This window comes from Vulpes lagopus, chromosome 24 (assembly GCF_018345385.1).
Source record: "Vulpes lagopus strain Blue_001 chromosome 24, ASM1834538v1, whole genome shotgun sequence".
NCBI classification, from domain to species: domain Eukaryota; kingdom Metazoa; phylum Chordata; class Mammalia; order Carnivora; family Canidae; genus Vulpes; species Vulpes lagopus.
The window spans coordinates 24801114-24824687 of NC_054847.1; the positions used below are offsets into that span (position 1 = coordinate 24801114).

Here is a 23574-nt window from a genome sequence, read left to right on the forward strand (position 1 = left end):
ATAGATAGATAGATAGATATTTTAAAGCTACAATTATAAAGAAAAAAATAACAGAATCTTTGAAAAAAAAAGCATGGCCCTCATAGCAACCTCTTGTCAAACTTATTTGTTGCTTAACAAGTAGAATGGGATGAAACCACTTTGCCTCACTCAAAGGCTTGGGATAAAGGACCAAATAAAATGGTGCTTTAAGACTTGAAAGAATATATAAGACTAGTGGAATTAAAAAGTACATGGCAGGTACATGTTGAAAATGTGTGCTTAGAACTCTAAGAAAATGAAAAAACAGAATTTCCATTAGATTGAGACATTAGACTCCCTTGAGATGCCATATCTCACTTCTTACACAATATATGCAGTTTAATATATGCCAATTATGCTTCAATAAAGCTGTGCAAGGTGAGTGATGGAAAGAAATCTAAAAGCTAAAAATATAAAACCGGTAGAATAAAAGAGAAGGATTTCTTTGTGATATGGAGTAAACAAACATTTCTAAAGAATACAGAATATGAAGAGTATTAGCAATAACAGGAAAGAATAAGGCAGAGCAAAGGTGACAGAATAGTATGTGCTCATCAAAAGGCAATCGTTAAAAAAGTGAAAAAGTAAAGCACAGGCTTGGATATTTACACTTGTGAGGCATCCATATGATAAATAACTGGTTTCTAGAATATATATCTTAAAAATTCATAAAGCTCAGTCTTATAAATACAAGCACACAAAAAAGAGGAATAGACTATCAGACACCTCCCCAAAGAACATGCATCTGATCAATATACACATAAAAGGAGTTTGATGTTATTATTCATCATGGAAATGCAAGTAAAACCACATCAAGAAATCACTTCACTGGAATGAGTAAAATTAAAAAGAATGGCAATCCATACCAAGTGTCAGCAGGCATGTGGAACCACTGGAACGTCCATGTATTGCTGGGGAGAAGGGACTGATACTTGTACTTGGAAAACTTTTGGCAGTTCACTATAGAGTTAAGATATATTTACCCGTATCCCAGCAAATTCACTCCTTAATATCTTCCTAAGAGAAATAGAAACCTATGGTCCCCAAAATACTTGTGCAAGAATGCTCAATACAGCTCCGTTTATAATATGGAATATTGGAAACACTACGATGTGAATGAATAAACACTGAGGAGATGTATATAGGGAACACTGGTCAGAAATATAAATAAAAGCCCAAAATCAAGGTACAGAAATCAAGCTGGACAATAAAAGCCAGTTATTTAAAATTTTATTTATGTAGAGCTACAGACTAGGAAAAATCAATAATAGAAATCAAATCAATGCTTGCCTGGCATGGGGAGTATTGAAGGGTGCATGAGAACACATTCTGTGGTGATGGAAGTATTTTCAAGTGTGGTGCGATCACCTAGGAGCGTACACTTGTTAAAACTAATTGCATTGAACACAGGGATCCTGATGTGGGACTCAATCCCTAACTGGGATCACGCCCTGTGCCAAAGGCAGACCCTCAACCACTGAGCCAGGCGTTCCTGCGTACACACATTCTATTGGTTCTGTTTCCCTGGCAAATATTGACTAATAGACACCTCAAATCCAGAAAACAGTGGTAAGTAAATTCCATAGGAACAATACACAGGTTCTTCAAGGAAATCCTTCCAAGATTTCATTCCAAGCTATGATTCAGAATACACACTTCTGAGCTAGCCAAGAATACTGTTATTTTCTTTACGAAACTTGAATATTCCTACTATTAAGAAAACCAAATTTGAAGATTTATTCAGTCAATCCCATCATTTACCTAATCCAGCTTCCTCTTTCCTAAAGGTTCTAAGTTGCTATCCTCCGTGAAATCTATTTCCAAGAGGCTATTTCAACTTTGTCCCTACTCCCAGACCACAGTCCTATGTCTATGCTGCTCCAGGGTCTTCCTGTTAGGCATAACCCTTCTGGGGTGTCAGCTGGAAGTGCTTGGAATTTTTGTTTCATTTTGTTTTTAGGATTTTATTTATTTATTCATGAGGGACACAGGCAGAGGGAGAAGCAGGTTCCCTGTGGGGAGCCTGATGCAGGACTCAATCCCAGGACCCTGGGATCATGCCCTGAGCCAAAGGCAGGTGCTCAACCACTGAGCCACTCAGGCGTCCCAGTGCTGGTTGTTTAATAAGACTTCTCTTCCTTGGGAAAATCTACATGTCAATGTACCTCTAAATCCCTGCTGACCTGTTTGGCTTTTAGCCAGTGGACTGCCAGGTTCCTTCAAATCTTGCTCTACATAGGAATAGCTCAGAAATCAGTCAAAAGCTTGAGAAATTTGCATACAGCTTCCTATATTTATTCCAATCCCTAGATGACTCGCATATATATGAATTCAGTGCAATGCACATACCCACAAGCACACGCACACACACACACACACACACACACACACACACACCTGGATCTAGGTATTTTGACCTGTTTAACTGATATATCCATTAACTTTTACAATAGTACTTCTTACTATTTATTAAATTACATATTGTATTAATCACTAAATTTTCACTTGATATTTCCTGAGTAACGAAATTAAATAATCAAATGTAGTATATAACATCTCAACCCTACATATATATATATATATATAGTTATATTGTAAGACAAAACATTGATCATTTTTCTCATTTTCAAAGTTATTGAATATTTAACTTTACTTTTAAAAAGTGGTACAATATTAAATGATTATCTCAAACCACATTACAAAAATGTCACATTTGATGTAAAAATGCAAGTCATCTAGGGATTGGAATAAATATAGGAAGAGAAATGTTTTCTACAGAACCGGGATAAAATTATATTCCACGGATTTGCTCAACCCTATTATCATTCATCCAGTGCCTTACTGAGTACACAGAAATCTTTCAGTAAATATTTATTTATTGACTGAAAAACACACTTGAAGGCATTTAAAGTGTAAACTATTTGTTCAGGCTGTACAAATAAAATTACACAAGTAGAAAATTCCCCTTTACAATTTTATGAGACATAAGTTTGAATCAACAATTAATACATGTTTATGGGCTAGTTTTAAAAACTCAATTGTTTTATAGTATGTACAACAAAGTAGAAGATGCAATGAGTCTCACAGAGTTTGCATTAAAATCAGAAAGGCAATATGCATTTAACCATTAGGAGGAAATTAAGAATTCTGAGGATAAGGAGGTCAAGTGTGGAAGGTCTAGAATCTCACAGGTTCTGTAAAGAAAGCTAAAGAATGATGGCCTTTCTCCTTGGGTCCATAGCAATAGGTAGGGTAAATGTCAGCACAGCAGAGATTTTGCCCTCTAGTACCCAGGACTCCTCATGAGAGAGCTTTGAGAACTATTCCTGCAGAAGCAAGTGGACTTCTTAGATCTATAACAGTTATTTGAGGTGGAACTATTTTTGAAAATATTGACTGAAAAAAATAAAACATAACATTTTTAACTCCTTTATGCATATAGTGTGCATTCCCCTTTCCCTATACCTTTTAAATTTTTTTTATTTTTTTTGCTTTCTTCTCTTTTTTTAAATTTTATTTCCAGGTAAGAAACAGGTTCATGACAGAGTATTCATGTCAACTAAGTATTCAATCCTGTGTTTTACAGTTCTTAGTGCTGCCCAGCTATTTAGGTTATCTTTTTCCCATATGGTAATCTGAAAGCACAGCATATGCTAACAAAAGAAACAAAGAAAAGCAGATGAAATATATGTAAGCTCGCCACGTGTTCTGCTTGTAGACATGATGCCTGGATCTTTGGGAAAATAAAGAGTAGGACCTTGATTAGATTTGACTTTTGGGGCACAAGACTAAGATAACCTGAGAGGAAAAAAACAGAGCAGTTAACATCCTAATGAAAAAAAAAATCTATCAAGATTAAAGCTTAATTAGATGGTACTCCACAATGTGGAGGTTTTTTTTGTTTTTTTTTTTTTTTTTTTCAGGCAGGTGCTAAACGGCTGAGCCACCCAGGGATCCCTATCAAAAATATCTTATTGTAGCTTTCTGTACTTGTCCTTGTGGTGGTGGCAGCAGGCACACCCTGGACATGCAATAGGATGCCAGTAAGTTTGTGGACCTGTACCTGTTGCAGAAATGCTCTGCCAGCTACTGCAACATGGGTGCTAAGGACCACACACGCCCATCCAGACGAACATGGCCAAGGTTGACAAGGTGACAGGTGGTTTCAAATGGCCAGTTTAAAATCTATGCTATCTGTGGGGGCCATTCATAGGTTAGGTGAGTCAGAGGATAGAATCCTCTGACTGACCGAGGCTGACAGCACCATTTCAAAGAACTTCTGACAGGAGAGGATTGCGGATGTGGGATATTTGTCATAAATAAATAGCACCCCCCCAAAAAAATATTGTAATATACTCACTCTTCTTGTGATGATGTGAGATGATAAAATGCCTACATGATGCAATGATGAGAAATTGTCCTTAATATGCATATGTCCACAGTATTGTCCTTAATATGCATATATCATCTGTCCTGAAAAATCTCTATAATATTTTATGTCTGTTTGAGGATTTAAGTTCAAAACAAAATGATTCACAACAGATATGTCAACTTGAGCTTTGCATTTCATATTTTATCCTGGAATGTTTATGAATTCTCTGCTCCATTAAGTCTTTACCCCAAGAAACTTAGAAGGTCCCTTGTGATTCCTGTTTTAGTGCCTGCTGGTTGATATTTATATCTTTCAGAAACAAATACCTTCATTTTGAAATTACTTATGAAAGGGTTAAAGCAGTTCATCACATGGAGAAAATAAACGCATTTTTCTCCTGATAAAATACCAAGAAAATGAAAATAAATAGATGGATTTGTGGATGTATACCAAAACATCACTAAAGCTTAGTCGAATCTGTATACAAAGCCACCTTAATAATCAGTAGAGATCACTGCCAAATCCATTTGACAATAACAACTGAAGTCAACAGTAAAGTCAGCCAGAGTCAACCCTCCAACTGCATTGTATCCTAGCTCTGTTAACTAGCCTCCGCAGTCGTGGTTTCAGATAGTGAATCCTTTGTGCCACTCTCATTCTCTTTCATTCTTCCTCTTTTATCTACAAATACTCCATAGAAAATAGATTTATGTAGCCCAATTTTAATATTAGAGTTTCAATACAAAAGTGAAACAGTCCCTCTCTTTCTTTCTCTCTTAAACCAATTGTAGAAAGGAGAGGGGAGAGGAACACCTGAGGCCCAAGTGTCCTCAGTAAGTTCTTTTTGCTTTTGATATGTGGTAATGATTGAAAATGGAGTAATCAGAGCATCTAGCACCTACCTATTTCTTCTTAGACTCAGGGCGAATTGATCATCAAGGCACGTACTCCTCAGGAAGGCCCCATGAGCTAATAGACAACAATTTGTGCTGGTGCAGATCATTTTACAATAATTTAATAGTTATTATTTATGTGTTAATAATTATTCTTCTGACTAGTTCACAAAGAAGCTTCTGAGAGAATAAGAAGTATGGGGTATTTAATAGATGCAGGAAGCCCAGGTGGCTTAATGGTTTAGTGCAGCCTTCAGCCTAGAGTGTGACCCTGGAGACCTGGGATCAAGTCCCACGTTGGGCTCCCTGCATGGGGCCTGCTTCTCCCCCTGCCTGTGTCTCTGCCTCTCTCTCTCTCTTTCTCTCTGTTTCTCATGAATAAAAAGTAAAATCTTTAAAAAAAATAAAAAAATAACTAAGACACAATCCTTTGGTCTTCTTCCCCCCTTTGGAAAACTGATGTTCTTAATCCAAGTCGATAATTCATACATCTGGGGGGCACTTGAAGAGATGAGCACTGGGTGTAATTCTGTATGTTGGCAAATTGAACACCAATAAAAAAATAAATTTATTATTAAAAACAAAAAACAAAACAAAAGAGAATTCACACATCTTAATGATTAATAGAAGCTCTCTTCCTGATTTTCTACTCTAGTCTACCTTTGCCTCTAAGCTCTCCCAAAGAACTCTCACCAATGAAAGCAACAAGGTTATGATCACCTAATGAGAATCCACTTAAATGTGCATTATCTATTAATACCAACATTGTGATGATTCAGCCATCGTTAGAGTGGAGCCCCTCAGGTGTTTTTCCCTCTCCATGACTGGCGTGTTAACAATGGCGCTACTTCATAGTATTGGGATAATTAAATGAATTGGTACCTTATATTAGAACAGAATAAGCAGAGGAGGGGATTCCTGGGTGGCTCAGCAGTTTAGTGCTTGCCTTCAGCCCAGGGCTTGCTCCTGGAGTCCTGGGATCGAGTCCCACATTGGGCTCCCTGCATGGAGCCTGCTTCTCCCTCTGCCTCTTTTTCTCTGTGTCTCTCATAAATAAATAAAATATTTTTTTAAAAAAAGAGTAAGCATTCAATAGACATTGGTAGTTTTACTCTTCTGCTTCTTGTTTGACTGAACTGACGTTGCTGTAAATAGCAATATTGGACACCAGCCTGCATAACTGCCTCACCTTTCTGCTCCCTGACCAAGCCTCCATATCCTTTGGCCCGTTGCAACTATGAACCTGAACAATTTGAACGTATGTGGGAGTAAGGAAGGCACAGACCTCCATTTCACTATTTTGGTATGGGAGTCTTACTCTAAATTTCCTTCTGCAGGACTGCTACTGAATTACAACTTTTAAGAAAATTTAACTGAAAGCAGGATGCAGTCAGCGGTTATTTACAACTGCCAATCCATGTGGTTTATTTCAGAGATCACTGGCTCAGGATTACCTCAAGGATTCCCTAACAGAGTGGCCCTCTAAATGACAACTTGCTTACAAGTAGCAAGGTCAGTTTACCTCTCACCATTAAAAAAAAGTGGTGGAGCATTTTCTTCTAGGTCCAATTATTATGAGGCTGAGGAAGAAAAATTCTCCCAACCAAAAGCTCATCTCTTCAATTCTCATTATTTTTTGTCCCAGAATCTGCATTTTCTTCTGAGTCATTTTCGGTAAAAACTCTGATCTCTGCAATATGACAATACAGTTTAATGTAGTTGAATCCATTCTGAATATTCTAAAGGAAAGAAACATTTCTACCATCTGTCTCCTTTTGCCTTCTCATCCAGTCAAAAAAGAGCAACAAAGTCAGCACGCATAAAAAGTTCTGTTTCAATCAAACGTACACAATTTTGCATTGCAAAGCTGAATATTTGGTTTCTTTATCTAAATCATCTGCATTTAGGTTAATGGACACTTTAGTTCTTCTATAGAACAATGGTCGAGTATGTTATGGCACATCACAAACTTTTGCAGATGTGCTCATTAATTTTTTTTCCCAAAAATTGCTTTGCCCATGATATGCTTGGCACTGGCAAATACAAACAAATAAGCAAAAATTAAAAAAAAAAAAGCATGTCTTCTGAAACTAAAAATATGCTGTTAGAGAAAAAATAGTTAAAAACAAAATATTATTATGGCTTGCTATATAGGTTTTGAAAAGAAATAGGAGACAGCACAGAATAACCACAGATGTCATTATTGATGGTGTGGTAGGTATCCTTTTGGTCACTGTGTGGTTTGTCCAGCAGTGGTATGTTTTCTGGGTATGATTCTGTTTTTGAGGATACCATTGCCTCCATTATGTCTGAAAAGTGCAGAAGCTGGGTAAGTTTTGAAAATAGTAGCCAAAAAAGAAATTTCACTACAACAAAACTAAAGTGGCAGTAATAAAAATACTTAAATATATAAAGAAAATGGCAAATTTGGCATGTGTGTGGGGGATGAGTCTTTTGAAAATAGTATTGATTTTGAGCAACATTAGCAAAGTATACATCATGTGACCATAGTCATAGTCGACCTAGTTATATAATAGTCAATAACTAGCAAAAGTAGACTGCTGGCCTCTCTCATCCCCTACCTATTGTGTTTTTCCAGAATTTTACCCACCTTCTGAATTCCTGTGTTTTTTATTTACCAGGTTTATTGTTCATTCCCACTAAACTGTAAGTTCTAATCAGGGTTTTCTTGTCTGAAGAATCTTAAACACTGTAAATAGTACATTATACATAGCAGAAGCTCACTAAATATTTGTTAAATCAAAGAATATGTAAGTAAAAGAGTGAGCAAATGAACTGGTAAAAAATTTGGTCATTTCATCATTAATAATATTGGATGAATTCTAAAAATAACTTGCATTTGTGTTTTTTAAAGCACTCTTCAGAAGACCCCATTTAATCTTCCCTCTCATTCCTCCTAGAGATGCTTAGTGCAATTAATACATATAAGTAGTTTCTATTGATTATTTACATATTTTATTAAAGTGTGAGAAAATAATGTGGAAAAAACCCTGGAGGAATAATTTATATGGGCAAATGTATGTATTTTTAAAATATTCTGATATGATGGTCAACTTTCATCCATCAATTTAACAAATATTTAATGTCCGTCTTTGAAAAAAAAAAAGAGACAATATTACTGACCTCATTGTAACACTTAGAAACAAATAAACAAACTGAATGATTTCAGAAAGTGCTAATGCCATGAAAATTTAGAATGACATAGAAATGAAGATCTGGCTTTTTTTTTTTTTTTTTTTTTTAATCAAGGCAAACAGAGAGATAACTTTTGAATGAAACCAGAATGGAGAGACAGTACACACTCAGAAGACTAGAAAGAAAAGTTTAGCAGGCAGAGAGAACAGCAAGTATGAAAGACAAGAGGTGAGCAAAATGAGCAGTTTTGCAGATTGGAGTGAAGGCCAAGAGATGGCTGGAGATCATTGAGCAAAGGGTACTATTATGTGGTACTATGTGAGTTATAGTCAGAAAGGGGATCCAGGACTAAATCATGTACTGCTGTGTTTACCATGAGAAGAGTTTCACCTTTGTTCCTTGTTAGCCTGTACTTTGCTGGAAGTTTCCACATTTGTAAGCAACATAATTTTATTCACTTTGTGCTTTTAAAAATATCCCTGCTGTGAAGAGAAGACTTGCATTAGTGAATAAATATTTCCATCATGAGTAGTTTTCTTTTTCCTATTAAATTTTTCAGTGAGAAACAGTAATAAAAAGGTAATATATTGAATTATCATTATAACCTACATATATGTCTTGCCTTTCATGCTTTATTTTTTTTTTGCCTTTTTTTTTTTTTTTGCCTTTCATGCTTTAAAAGTCAAAATTTCATTCACGAGCATTGCAAGTACCATTTTTTTTAATTTTATCATTAATTTTTGTCCGAATTGCATCCATTTCTTCAAAACTAACCTAAGTTCTCCAGAATGTAGAGTAAAAAAAAATTAATGACAGTTACTCCAGTCCAAAGATATCACTTTCTGTAGAAATAATCCTAAATCTTGGTTTACTGCAGTCCTTTTCAGTGAAATTGCACATTAACCCTGGCTGATTGCAATGTGTAAAAATCATCAATATTTCACGTCTTACTCCCCTAAAAACTAAAACCTGATGGGCTGAAGTTAAAATTGAAACCACGGTGTGGTATTAAATTCAGTTTGGCAGTTAGTAGATATTTTTTATCCTATAACAACAGATGTGACTAAAAGAATTGATCTTGTTGACATGGTTACCCTTGTATGGATAGAAATCAATATTAACAATATCATCTACCATTGCACATTCTGGCCAGGAAATTTTTACCATTCATAAAGTCAGGTTGAGCTTGTTTTCCATTGTAGTGTCACAGCCTACTCCTGATGGAAAACATTTTTATCTGCAATTGGCTAAGTCATTTATCTTCATGAGACAGCACATGCAGCAGACAGCATCAGCAAGTAGATAAAAGAAAACTGCCATCATTAATTATACTGAGGGCTGGAATTGGGGTCCTGAGCTTCCAGTAGCCAACTCACAGAGAGGGTAATAAAACTTGTGATTCAAGCATAATTAAGTGCAATATGCAGTTAATGTCTTTTTAGGCACCTTTTTAAATGCAGGATCAACTCTAAGTCTATATGAAGCTGATTAGATCCGACCAAATTTTGTGGCATTTAATGTGGGATTTATTATTGGCATTGCGTTTGAGCTTCCTGAAAGTTTCAAGACAGTCATTCATGAGTTATGGGTAACTGTAGCCCAGATCTACACAAACCAATACAGTGAAAGACTGAAACAATACTCTAGCTAGTTTTTCTCCCACATTCTGATTGATTAAAATTTCAGAGAAACACCAACTTTCCATTTAAGAAAAAAATTTCCTGTAAAGTTAATTTAAAATGCAACTATCCATTGGCACCATCATTTTGACAAATAGGACATAATTTTGGAACATTTATTTGAATAAATAAGACTATATGAAAGATTTGCTGCACCTTTGTCCCTGATATGAGATATATAAATCTTGCCGAATTTTGTGACTATTTATATATTAATTTAGCCATTTATGCATTTAGCTATTGATCCTTATATTTTCTGTTGTAGACTTTATAGTTTTTAAATGCATTTCTGCATATGCTCCTCTACATTTAATGCAGTTAGTTTCTGACTGGACTCTGATTTTTCTATTTGATGAGTTCCACAGTATTTTGCTATGCTAGTCTTTATATTTACACTCATTCATCTCTTTAATATTTTCAGTCTGTTTGGCACTGAGCTTTAATTTTGCAGATTATCAATTTTTTCCTCTAAAATTACACCAGCATTTCTACAAAAATTTACCAAAACCTTTACAAATTGGCTCATCCATTTTTATTTTTCTTAAATCAGAAAAAAAAAATCCTTATGCAGTGAAAGTCTGTCCACTGCCCATTTAGAGAATTTCCTAACTACGTAAATCAATGATCAAAACACACATACCTGTTACAAATGCTTCCCCTCATCATCCCACTAGATTAAATTTAAATTTACAATATTTTCTAATATAGAAGGTTGCTTCAGGTAGAGTTCCTGAGTTTATTTTAAGAAAGTAAAATTTATAAACCATTCAGAGATGTATATGATTCATAAAAACATGCCACCTATCAATATTCACATTTATGTGTGTGCGTGTGCGCTCTTTAAGTGATCAGTGGATCTGGGGGGAAGTGTTGGCTTGGCATGATCATGTAAAAGCCATGTTTCACCAAACATGAAGGGAAATAATGCAAAACTTTGTATCTTTGGTTCCTATTTCTTTCTCTCATTTTTGCCACTGACTTAAAAATATAGACTAGTTTTGGTGACATTATTTACCAATTTCAGCAAAGATGTTGGTGTTTTCCTTCTCCTGTAAAGTGTACATACTTGTAGTGACACGAAGTACCTTTAGCACTTTGAAATTTTCTTCCTGGCTGTGAGAGGCATGTGTTTTTGTGTGTGTTTGTGTGTGTGTGTGTGTGTGTGTGTGTGTGTACAGTATGAGTGTGTGTAAACTAGGTTTCATACATAATTGGAAAGGCAACAGTATGGGAGCACTGGATAAATTGAGGCAAGAGACAAAAAATAAAGGAGGGAGCTTCTCCATTTGACAATTCCTCCTAGATCCGCCCTTCTCATAAATCAAGTGATTATACAAGTTAGAAACAAATACCATCATAAATGTCTTAAAAATGCACTAACAACAATCCCATACAGGGTTTCAAGGGAAACGGTGATGGTTTTGGAGCTTTTTTTCCCTTTTGATATTTGAGGTCATCATCAAGTACAACCATGAGTCCCCATAACAATTCTTTGGTGTCCTACTAAGTGACAGGATTCTGATGAGGGCAGCACTCAACTGACTCAGTGTAGCAAATATCAGACTTTTGACTCCTACGCATGGCCTCTGTTTTTACAATGCCATCTGCAGAGAAATAAATCATCATAAAGTTGACTGAGTGTGTCCTATATTCATCTGCTTGACTGTGTTTGATGTAATTGACTGACAACAATAAAAGAGAATTAGAGAAAAGAGGAATTCAGTACAGTCAAGTGGGTGTCACGTGACCCACGACTTCCAAAGGATGGTCAGGATATGGATGGCCTGAGAGGAAAGAAGCCATCCAAGGAGAAAAGAAACAGTACAGAAAGAGCATGACAGCATGGCACCTGTGTCTGTGTTGGGAGGGTGTTGCACATGGAAGAAGAGAAGAGAGGAAGTGTATTTTGTACAGTTAAAGGGTAGTCTGATTGAAATAGATAAGTCAGTTGTTAACTAATGGGAGATGATTTTAAAACTATAGACTTCAAGATCCCTGGGTGGCTCAGTGGTTGAGGGCCTGTCTTTGGCCCAGGGCCAGATCCTGGAGTCCCTGGATCAAGTCCGCATCAGGCTCCCTGCATGGGGCCTGCTTCTCCCTCTGCCTGTGTCTCTGCATCTCTCTCTTTCTCTATGTTTCTCATCAAAAAATAAATAAAATATTTAAAAAAATAAAAATAATTTAAAAATAAATCTATAGACTTCATTAAAGTTCTGGATACCATAATTTGGGTTTATATTCATATCACATTTGACATCTCAGCACAGTGGCACTTGTAGCACATTGAGGAAAAAGTAATTATCTTGATGAGAGCATTCTGTAAAGTCTACAGCTTTCATGTTTTTTCCTCCTGTTTACCAGAATATAACGTAATAGAAAATCAGTGTCCAGCCAGAACAGGACACTCTATAGACAGCAAAACCCTGAGGTGTTTTTAAAATATCGTATCAAGAAAAATGTAGAAGATACCTGAACCCATATATGCTAAGAGAGCCGAGTATGTTTTTCTCTAAATATTTACAAACCATAAACTACAGCATCCACATTTTTTTTAATTAGTAAAGAACACATGGAAATCATTGGCCAGAGTTTTTCTCATGGTCTGATTGGATGTATTGCCTGTGCATTTCCCTCTCGACTCAGGATTCTTATTACACATCAAATAGTTCTTAATATTTCCTTGTTAATTCCTCCAATCACTTTGAATCTTTAGCTCTGCTCTTCCAACTTGAGTGCTCCTGTGTGTGTGATCTTGCCCTTTGAGTAACAGTCTTCTGAAATGAAAAATAGGATTTTTAAAAACTTCTCTTGGAAGATTTTGTGAATAGAGTCAATCTAAACAGAAAAAAAAAGTCTATATGCCACATATCTATGTTGATTTCTTTATTTCTTACCCTTGCATTATCCTAATGTTAGAAACTTGGATACACTAAACTTTGCCTTGGAAGTAGAGGCTCCAGGCATAGTACTTAAACAGTGTAAGAGGGACGCCTGGGTGGCTCAGCGGTTGGGTGCCTGCCTTCGGCTCAGGTCGTGATCCTGGGATCCAGGATCGAGTCCCACAATCAGGCTCCCTGCGAGAAGCCTGCTTCTCCCTCTGCCTATGTCTCTGCCTCTCTCTCAGTCTGTGTCTCTCATGTATAAATAAATAAATCTTAAAAAACAAAACAAAACAAACAAACAAACAAAAACAGTGTAGGACAGCAGAAAAGGCCACAGCAAAATATGCTGCTTTGGCATGAGGATTATTTTTAGTTGAAGGCAATTGAGAAGAAGCAAATACAAGAAAAGTCTACCTCTCCACCAAATATGCATTTGCCTAAGAGCAGGATATAAATTTACAACAATTTACAATTGTAAATTTACAATTTACTCCCCCCCCCCCTTTGTAGCAGGAAGGACAAAAGTTAATCAGTGGAGAAAATTTTAAGATTTATTTATTTATTTGAAAGAGAGAAAACCAAGCGAGAGGAGCAGAAGGAGAGGGAGAGGGAATCTCAAGTAGATGCCAGGCTGAGCATGGAGACTGATGTGGGGCTCAATCTCTGGACCCTAAAATCCTTACCCTGAGATCATGACTCTGACATCAAGACCCTGAGGTCATGACCTGAGCCAAAACAAAGAGTTGGACTCAACCAACTGTGCCACCAAACACCCCTAGTGAGACAACTTTAGATTCTATTAGCCTAGAGACAGCATTAGAGGAATCTACAGAACAGGCTTTCCTAGCTAGCGTTGATCTATCAGTGGTGTCCCATATATTTGCCTTTCCATAATTGGGTGCCCCTAGAGACTTAAGGTTCTTTTCTTTTGTCTTGTTGTTTTTTTTTCTAAAAATGTATTATTTCTTTGTTAAGATACTGCACAAGCCCAGTTCTAACCAAATCTTTGAGTTACCCATTTCTGAGTACTCCCAAGTGCCACATGGACTTCTGAATCTTTTAATAGACTTCTTTCTTTTTCTTTCATTAATCTGTCTTTGGCCAGTCTAATTTATTAGCCCTCAACAGGAAAAACTGAGACTGGTAGAGGAAGAGGTTTTTCCTCCCCTACATCATTTAATTCCAAAATCCTGTGGATGTCTTAGCAAATCTTTGTGGCTATATAATTTCATTCCATGCCTAGATATAATATTCGATATAAGAACCTTGAGTGTCAGCTATACAACGCTGAGAAAATCCGTTGTGCATCCAGCCTTGCCATATGGTATAGCTCTAAAGATGGATAGCAGCAACAAACCTAGAGAGCCCCTGTGCAGGGAGTGAAATGGGAATGACAGATAGCATGACAAATGGAAGAAACAGTCAATTAATCAGTCAACATTGATGCATGGTGCTCCTACTAAGGTCCATGCCAGACATTAGAGGAGAGGGTAACATAGGCCTGGCCTTAGAAAGGTCTGATTTGGAGATCAAATATTTATTCCAATACTTCTAAATATTTATCCCAATATCCCAAACTCCAAATATTTATTAAATAATCAATTTTCAAAAGCAAATAGTGACATTAAAAAAGTTAAATATTAATGTTTTGTGGAATCATTAGGACCGATACGTTTAGGAAATTTTTTTTATTTTGGTGGGACTTCTGACACAAGATTTCAGAATCAAACATGAAAGGTATTGTACGACGCTGGAATGGATGTAGCAGAGAAGCTGAAGACAAACAAAAGGTGGCATATTCTGGAAGAAGCGAGGAGATTTCACTTAAGAGAAGCTATCACCAAGACAGAGCCTAAAGTAACAGAAGACCATCTGTTCAGCGATCGGAAATGTCATGATTTATTCAGCATTAGGGCCACAATTCAATTCAAGGGACAAAGAACAAAATGCATTGAAAAAAAAGTTCAGCAATTAAAACAGCTTTAGAATCATGTTTCTTACGGTGGTCTGTTGACATTCTGCACATAATGGGTGTCCAAAAATGTCAGAGAATTATTTTCTGGGCAGAATAAAATATGTTGCTTTAAAAGCTAAATTAAGGCTTTTATCTCCTGAATATGTTCTGACTTTGGAGATTTAGAATGATCAATTTCTATCACTGGTAGAGAGCCATACTCTGAATATTGAGTTTAAGATCTATCATTTGCTTGAGCTACATTATAGTAGTTTAAGTTTTAAAACAACACTCCTAAAATAGTTTTCACACAGGAGCTAGATAATAGATTGTAATACAGATTAGAAGAAAATGCAGTAAATTTCTTCAGGGTACAAAGGAGGTGCTGTTATGTGTCTGCATGTGCATCTGATCCTTATGTATTTAAAATGTAAATTGTTTTCTTTTAAGAGAAAATACTATATTGAATATTGATGCAGAGGGATTATATCTTTGTGTTTTATTTTCCTGAGTAGTAAAACTCATTTTCTACCTCTAATGAGAGTCCGTGAAATATTCCACAACATTTGCAACAAATCTGACTTTTAAGGAACAGATTTATATAAACTATAGCTGGGATTTTTTTTTTTCTGTATCTATGTGCAATTTCTTTCTTTGTAATATTTTATTCAGGGTCATTATAATTTTATCTATAGATGTGTTTAAGTGTGTTTTGAGTAGCATGGGAAAAAAATCAAAATTTGAATTGAACAAAGAATTCAAAATGAGTTATCAAGACAAAGAATTTTCAATGAATTTTAGAAGATAAAGTACTCCTGAAAAGACTTCACTATATTGACCACAAATCTGAACAATTCCCAGTTGTGACCTGTAGTCAAGACTTTTCTATAGCACTGCCTACAATTATCATCATTAAGAATAGAGTGGAGATAGATAGATAGATAGATAGATAGATAGATAGATAGATAGAGGCCTTCTTCGAAGCTAATGGCCAATATTATGTAACTCAGAAGCATTTGCATGAGCAGTTACATGAACAACTTTGGAATAAAGAGTAAGCCCCGTGGTATAAGAACAAGTTGATTTCAATCTCAGTTAGAAGTTAAAACATAAATTGAGACCACAGTGAGTGTCTGTAATTACAGAGATGTGCTGTAGAATGGTGTGTGTTCTTTTTCTGAGGCTATTTCTGAAGAAGATAAATGAGGCGTGATGGTGTACTTTTTCATTGGTTCTATTTTCAATACCTCCTTTGTAATGAACCTAAGGTGGCTTGGGAGAAGAAAGACTGATACATCTGGAAGTGGAGATAGCAGAATGGTCTCTTTATGCAATGATGAGCAAAGGAAATAGTTGAATTCATCAGGGTAGCATTCCTATAAGATATAGAAAGACCATGTATTAATATCGCTGTAAAAGAGCTTGAACTCCACAAAAATCAAGTAAAAATGTGATAAAAGAGAGTCTGAAAAAAATGATGGAATGCATGTTCCCACCATCCTACCCTCTCAGTTCCAATCATATTACTACTGCTCCTGAATGAAGCACTACTAAGTGGATTGCTAAGGTCTCGGATTGCTGGGTAGGAAACAGTGAGGGTGTAATTAAAGCACACGAGGTTCAGAATAGCTGCTCTGTTACTATTCAAAGCTGGTTTGAAGCGTGGTGGCGATGGGCTTCTATCCCTTTGTAATGCATCACATCTATTCTCTAATAAAATCATAGGCCTAGAGACCTTGTGAGGCAGGCTCTGTCCTAATAAGATTAGCACATAGGTGAAGCAAATGGTATGCATATTTTTCATAGATAAGCAGTTCCGGAACACAGAAAACTCGGAAGTGGTTGAAGCCAAACAGTAACTCAGGCTGAAGTTTCTCCACATGAAAGCTTGAGGACGGAAAAGCAGAACCTCCACTCCCCAAACCCAAACCCAAACTGGAATAGAAAAAAAAAAAAAAGGGAAGAAAGTGTACACAGAAAGTTTACTTTCTGTTAGATAGATGCCTGGGGACCAACTGTGAAGAGTGTACAGAGGGTCCTGGAGAAGACTCCATCTGCACTAGTCCATGGACTGCTGAGAGGTCTGGCACCCAAACAAGTGTGTGGTCCTAGAAGAACCCTGGCCTGGAGAGAAATGTTGGAACATTTTATCAGTAGACACACTTTGCGTTTGGAGAATAGCAATTTTTCAATGAAAGAGGCTAGAAAGTGGAAAGCATTCTTCAGGAACTTCAACAGAAGGCAGACACTGCCAGCTCTTAGGTCACTAAGGCCTGGTGGTGGATATTGCACCACTTCCTGCCACTCGCATACTTCAAGTTACGGAGATAGCATCATCTGAATTATAAAGGCAAACAAAGCCAGGAGTAGAAATATGCTTGTGGGAATTCAGCACCTAGAGACCAGAAGAGCGGTGAAAAGACTCCAAACAGGTATGTTCTTTTAGTGAATTTGAATTTGAGTTTGAATCTAACTTTGAAATTGAATCTGGAAACTGATGACAACTGCTACAGAAACAAAAAAGGACCTTGAGATTAATTCAATTATTTAACAATAATATTTTCAGGTACTGAAATACATAATTCCCCAATTTGAAAACTAGAGAATTGAAGTAGGTGGCAATTGTTAAATTTGGGCTAGTATCCCATAATATTAAAATGGCAAAGATGCGAAGAAATTGGGAAGGGATTTGTAAAGCGTATCCAGGAAGTCTGCATGTGAAATATAGAAGTTAAAGAAAGGGAAAGTGAAAGAGGTTGAGGAGAGCCTAGAACTACTGAAATGACAGAGAAGAATTTCCCATACTTATGCACATGTGTACACCTGTGCACACACACACATACACACATACACACAACACAAACATCCATCCCAGAACACTTTGGAAGAACTTCCGTATTCTAAAAACAATCTAAATAAATTAACAAGCTTCCAGACAGAACAAGTTATCTGCAAAAGAAAACCAATTATTAAACTTCTTCCTTATAATACCAAAGAAAAAATAACAGAATATTTTTTAAACATTTTTTAAAAATTAAAAAAAAAGGAATTGACCATCAACGCACAACTCAGAATCACTCACCTAACAGAGAAATGAAGCATATTTATTGATACACAGAATTCAAAACCACATTATTCTATACCCATCAGACGAAATACTTAAGGATGGACTAAATACCAAACAACAAACTAGTAGAACAGATACCATTATAGAGAACTGTGAGGGAAGAGAGATTTCCCCCTCAGTAAGAAGAGGGAATTTTATTATCCTTATCCTGCAGTGTTTGTGCATATTTTATATCAGGAGCATGTTCTCATCTAATGGACAGTGGCATTGTTGCTAGAGTAGTTTTCTTCCACTACTTTAAATTGGGAATTGGCTTCTGGGTTAAATTTTATTATTAGTCATAAATTTTAGAATAATGAGAAATCATATTCATAATGAGCAAGAATGTACATATCCCAAAGTTTCTGTTTTTACATGTTAACCTTTAATTTGGGTGGAGCTTAAATTATCTATTTGAAGTGAGGTGACTGTGTTTCAAATGCATATAAAATAGTTGAATTGAGTCCATCAGGCATAGGATTTGAATCATGTATTTGGGGGAAAAGATTATCTAGGGATGGCAGAAATCAAATTGTGAAATATAGTAGGTATATTGTTTGGTCAGCTTATATCTTTTCATTAGGGAGCAACTTGCTCTATACAAATTTTCTATTCAACTATATTCAACCTAGAATTATTGTATCTATGGATTTTTTCTTAGTATCTACTTATTTTATTATCAAGACTTTGATTTTTTAATTTGTATCATATTGTTTTGAATTTCCTGTTTTTTTTTAAATTTCTTAATCTAAAACACATTACTATTATAATTATAGGCAGAGTGAATTTATCATCTGAGTGAATTTATCATCTGAGTGGCTAATCCTTAGTTCTATCTTTCTTAGTGCTATACTTAAGTATAATTTGAGTTTGCAGGCATTTTGAGAATCTCATGTGATTATTCCAATTCGCTCTCTCTTCTTACTTTAATTGCCTATCCAGGTAATCCCCCCGCCCCATTCTTTCCTCCATTTCCTAAAGCAATAATCATAGTTCCGGTAGTCCAATCTGTAAGGGGCACTTTTATCTCCTACAGGAGCCAACTTGTTAGTCTTTTTTTTTTCCACCCAGATACAAAGCCTTGTAGTTCCATTACTTCAGCACTACTCACTGTTTTCTTTTTTAAAACATTCAGTTAATTAATTTTTGAGGGAGAGGGAGCATAAGCAGGGGAAGAGGCAGAGGATGGGAGAGAGAATCTCAAGCAGGTTCCACACTCAGCGTAAAGCCCAACTCTGGGCTTGATCTCAGGACCCTGAGATCATGACCTGAGCTGAAATCAAGAGTGGGATGCTTAACTACCTGAGCCAACCAAGTGCCCCTCTGTTGTTTTATCTATTTCCATCTACAGAAATATTTGTCATTTTTTAATACCAGCTCTGATTATTTTGTTTTTCTCTTTTACTATATTACCTATTATTAATCTGGGGACTCTAAATTACATGGAAATCTTCATACATATACACACTTGATTTTATTCCCTTTAAAAGATTTCTTTGTGTGTGTGTGTGTGTATGTAAATATCACATTTACCTTTAAAAGATTTCTAATCCAAATTCCCTCCCACAATATGCATCTACTCTTTTGTTCATAATTTGCATTCTTCCCAAACCACTATCCAAGACTTATTTACATCACTATGGATTTTTTAATAATGTATAGCATATTTCAGTGGGTTGTATGCTCATAAGCTGCATCATACAATACATTTCATTATGTAATATATCTTGGGAAAATGTCATGGTTCCGGTTTTTACTGAACATTTTACTTTTGATATCTATGTTGAGATAGACAAACCTTATTCTTTCCACTGTTAGATAATATTCCGTCACATGTGTATCACACCTTTTAATTTATTTTCCTTGACAGCATTCCTAGATACTTGCCCTCAAAAGCATGCTGAAGATGGACATCATCACACCTTTCTTTCTGTCAATATAGGGGCATTTCTACAACAAATAGACCTAATTTTCAACTAGAGAGAGATATGTATTTTTACCCCCTGGGGATGCTTAGATGTCTGGTTTTTGACTCAGCCAGTAATGTAAGGGTAGGGGAATTTCTAATCTTTTTTTTAGGGTCTGAAACTTCCCTGACACAACATGCAAGGTTAACTTCTTTATTGATAGTTTACCATTGGCCTAACCATTTGGATTAGCCTGACTCAACTACTTAACAAGCTACTGAGAACTTTGGGCGGGAGCTCTTACAAAGATAAATTCCTCAAGTAGATGTTGGCAGCTCAAGTCAGAGAATCAGCCCACTCCCAGGGCACAGAGACTTGGCCCACAGGGAGTTCATATACTGTGGATGTCTCTGAGATCTCTGATGCTTGCCCACATTCCTTAAATAAAAGCCTCAGCTGGGTATTTTTTGGGGGTCTGCTGAGTTAGTTCAAATATCTGAAATGGGAAAAACAATACAGATCTATCCCCCAGAGTCGAATTACTGAGTCATATAGTATGTTTCTGTTTCATTTCAATAAATTGCAGAAAGTTCTCTTTATTGGTTAAGACCAAAATGTCCAAGACTTTTCCCGTTTCCTCATTCTCTCCAACTGTAGATGTCATCTGAAAATTTTAATTTCTATCATGACTGATGTATAAAGGTATGTTAGCATGCCTTCAATGTACACTTCTTTGATTTCCATATGTCTTTGAAAATGTATTAACTGTTCAGGTTTTCCCTTTGTGAATTACATATTTTAATCCCTTGCCCATTTTTTATTGTGTTTTCTATCTATTTTTCTTTAGGAATTCCTCAAATATCCTTGATATAAATCTTTATCTAGTTTGTCACTTTTCTAGCTCCTTTTTTTCCTTTAAAGATTAGAGGAGATAATACATATAAAACACTAGTACAGCATTTGACACTTGGTGAGGATTCAGTGCATACTAGTTATCTATTAAGCTTTTTCAATTTTTTAGTAAATTTATTTTTTATTGGTGTTCAATTTGCCAACATATAGAATAACACCCAGTGCTCATCCCATCAAGTGCACCCCTCAGTGCTTGTCACCCAGTCAGACACCCCCCCACCTCCCTTTCCACCACCCCTAGTTCGTTTCCCAGAGTTAGGAGTCTCTCATGTTCTGTCTCCCTTTCTGATTGAACTAGTACTTTTGTCAGATCTAGATACACATATAAACTTAGATTTAAATTTAATTTTAATCTATATTTAAATTGAATGATTTCTTCTGTACTATATTTAATCCGGGACCAAAGTCGCAAGCTAGACACAGAAAGTTTAGAATGTACACTATAGTGACAGATGGAAGAGATGCGGCTGGGAAATCAGAAGCCATTATTTTGCACTTGAACTCACATTAGCCTGGCACTCCAGCCTGTGTAGGAAGCAGACTCTGCCCTTAAAGCTGACCTGCCTTTCTGCAGCAAGCACCTGACCTGCTGATGATGGAGGGACCCACATTCTCTTCATTTAGGCACAATTTTATCCATTGAATCCATATATTTGTATTTTCAAAACTGCAGTACTTTCATCACCATTACTCTTGCCCCTGGTGTATGATTTATCATCCAATATGTCAAAATATTTTGAGAAAGGTATCATGAAATACAAAGTCAAAGTTGTATCTGATTTCTTTACTGAAGAAGAACAAACCTAGAAGGAAAAAAAAATAAAATACACTAGAATGTCTTGATAGGAAATAGAATCATTCATAAGGTCATGAGACAAAGTATGTATTTTAAAATTTGTATTATAGATATTGGCAAACAGAGATAGATATGGAAAACAATGGGCCAATTGGAATGTTCTTATATCTGTGTGAAGTTTTCTCTTAGTAGAAACTTTTCCTTTTAGTTGCTAAACAAGTTCTCTAAATGTTGAAAATATTTCAGAAGGTCTCAGGAAATGATCATTAAAGTAAACTGCTAGTGTTTGATAAATTCCCCCCCTTGTGTCCTTTCTTGGCTCTTTCAATCAATACCTCTGTTCTTGGCCAGATTCCTCACCAGCAAGGAGTTCTGGGGAGCATTTTATACTCACTTATCTAAATCAGATCAGTGTAAGATGCATGCTGTCCTAAATTGTGTATGTTTGGTCTAGATGGATAAAAATATTTCATCTCTTAAAATTAGTTCCTAGAGTACTCTGTTAAGCAGATGAAAGATTACATCTAGGTATGGAGGAAAAGAGTACAGTATGAGTTCCATTAGCAGAGACAGCCGCGGACAAGGGAGAAAGGGAGTAGCTTCATGTGTGTATAGGCTCTTTGACTTCCCTAAGCAAAATCATCGTTATCTTTTCCTAATTTCATGGAGATGTACTTTCAGAATACTTTGAATAATTTATTTATAATCATCCTCTCTGGAGATCTAATAGATCACATGTAAATAACTTGGGGAAGCTCTGATCACACAGGGAATGTTATGGAGATCTGACTTTTTCAAAACCTTTTTGAAGTCTCCCTAAAACTAAGGATCATGAGGGTGAATATTTTAAACAAATGTTCAAGAGAATACAATATCGAGTCAACAGGTAAGGAGTAAGTGGATTACAGAACAACAATTAAGGGCCAGTCAAAGTTAGAGAGGAGGAATTTGTATGGCACCAAGAATCACAATTATCTATCTATTATCTATCCAATGTTTGTTTATCCATTACCATTTAACTGGCGTTGAGGAATTTATACTATGTATTAAAATGCCATAGGCCACACAAAGATTGGAAAATAGATAAGCAAATTGATTGATGCAGTGGATAAATTATTGTACAGTAAATACAGAAGGAAGTTAGCACCGGATGATGTAAACCCAAGATTCCACGAGGACGCCAAAGGTAGAGCAAAAAGTTAATGTTATTCTCCTTAGTACCCAAAGCAAAAAGTGGCACCATTCTACATAATTTTTCAAGAACTAAGACCTGAATATTTCTTCTATGATTTCTTGAAGCAGATTCACATTTTGAGGTAGAATATATATAAAGTAAAATTCATATTTCTGCTTTTTTACTTCCTACCTCCCACACCACAATTCACACTAAAGCAGAAAGTCAAACTGGAGTTCTATAGGAATTTAACAGCCAAAAGCAGTGAGGTTCAAGTGTACAGCCTGAGATAAAATCTAAGCATCTGAAAAGTCATCCAGATGCCAACTGATTGCACCATGTTCCTTTAAATGTCAATGATAATCTGAGGAGATTCCTCCTCAGAATGCCTTCCCTTACTCAAGAGTATGTGTGTGTGTATTTGTGTGTGGTGGGATAAGGAGGGGGTAGACCCATCACCTCTTTCCTGAGTTCTCTAAAAATTTATTTCATTTTATAGACCATCTCACTCCACTAGAGACTGTCTCTTTACCCCATCCAAGCATACTGTGCTAAAGACCAACTCTAGTATTTTATTCCCACCAAGTGTAATATGGACAAAAGACTTTTGGCTGGCATTTTAGGTAGAAAAAGGTTTACAATGCAGGACAGTAACAAACGCAATCACCAGGTTTCTTTGTCTCTCACCGTCACTTTCCACCTGCAAGAATCTTAACATAGCT

General features: G+C 36.1%; 1 pseudogene; it reads left to right on the plus strand.

The window, feature by feature from the left end:
- The first annotated feature begins 4048 nt into the window (after nt 1-4048).
- LOC121481820 lies at nt 4049-4304 on the plus strand (annotated as a pseudogene).
- Nucleotides 4305-23574: the final 19270 nt, after the last annotated feature.